Genomic DNA, 1,349 nt, shown 5'->3' with positions numbered 1-1,349 from the left:
AAAAAACAAAAGAGTACAGTCTGATGAGTTTCGGCACATACTATAAACCTATGTCATCATTATAATCAATATAAATAATATTTCCATAGTCCCTAAAAGTTCCTTGTCAAGTTTCGCAGTCAGTTTTCACCCTCTGACCTATAACAGAGGCAGGAACTCAACTGAGATTTTGGGACAAATTGTTTTTAATGTGGACACTGAAGACCTAGACCTGCACTGTCCAATACTGACACTACACTTAAATTTAATAAAAAGGAAATAAACTTCATCCTCAGTTGCACTAGCCACATTCAAGTGCCTAATGGCCACATATGACTAGTAGCTACCATAATGAACAACACAGGCACAGAACACTTACATCACTGCAGACAATTCTATTATGCAGTTCTGAGATGTTACCAAGGTGGAACTTAACCTTTAGCCAGCAGCCTATAGCTGAGTAAGCCCTATAAAGCACATTACCTAGCAATATGGTACTACCTCTATTACTTTTATTACCAAGTAACTAATAAAATCCTGTGAGAAAGAGTTTTGTTCCATGTTTGGACCAGGGAGTAGAAGGGGAAGGAGTATCCCCTGGGACAATAAAGGAGAATGGCAATTAGCGAGATGTGCACTGCCTAGAAAATCTTCCTCCATTACTAAGTTCAAAAGACCTACTTTTATTAAGGGAAATCATGATTTCCTTTAAAATCCACGGCTGGGTATAGTAGCTCATGCATGTAATCCTAGCATTTTGGGAGGCCAGAAGTTTGAGACTAGCCTGGGCAACATAGTAAGATTCTGCCTACATACAAATAAAAAATTAAGCATGTGTAGTAGCAAAGGCCTATAATCCCAGCTACACAGAAGGGTGAGGCAAGAGGATTACTTCAGCCCAAGCATTTAAGGTTATAGTAAGCTATGATCACACTAATGTACTTCAGTCTGTGGCAGAGCAAGACCCTGTCTCCAAAAAACAAAACCACCACAATTCATAAGGCACAATTATGTTTTGCGTAAAACTAAACCTCAAAATTAACATTTATTAAATCTAATAGTGGGTACATGGATATTTTTTATATTATTTTTCTGTATACTTTTGATTATTTGAAATAGTTTAAGAGGAAAAAGTAGGCTTTAAATAGTATTTAATGATAGTACAATTGTTTATTTAAACAATACAAGTTAAAAGCAATATGCACAGTAGAAGGGTCAATGTAACATAGTGGTAAAGTGCACAGATTCTGGCACCACACTGTTTCACAGTTTTTTTTTTTTTTTTGAGACAGAGCTTCAAGCTGTCCCCCTGGGTAGAATGCCATAGCATCACAGCTCACAGCAACCTCCAACTCCTGGGCTCAAGCGAG

Source organism: Otolemur garnettii, unplaced genomic scaffold (genome assembly GCF_000181295.1).
Source record: "Otolemur garnettii isolate 467f Iridium unplaced genomic scaffold, OtoGar3 scaffold00113, whole genome shotgun sequence".
Lineage (NCBI taxonomy): Eukaryota > Metazoa > Chordata > Mammalia > Primates > Galagidae > Otolemur > Otolemur garnettii.
This window is presented reverse-complemented; position numbering follows the sequence as displayed.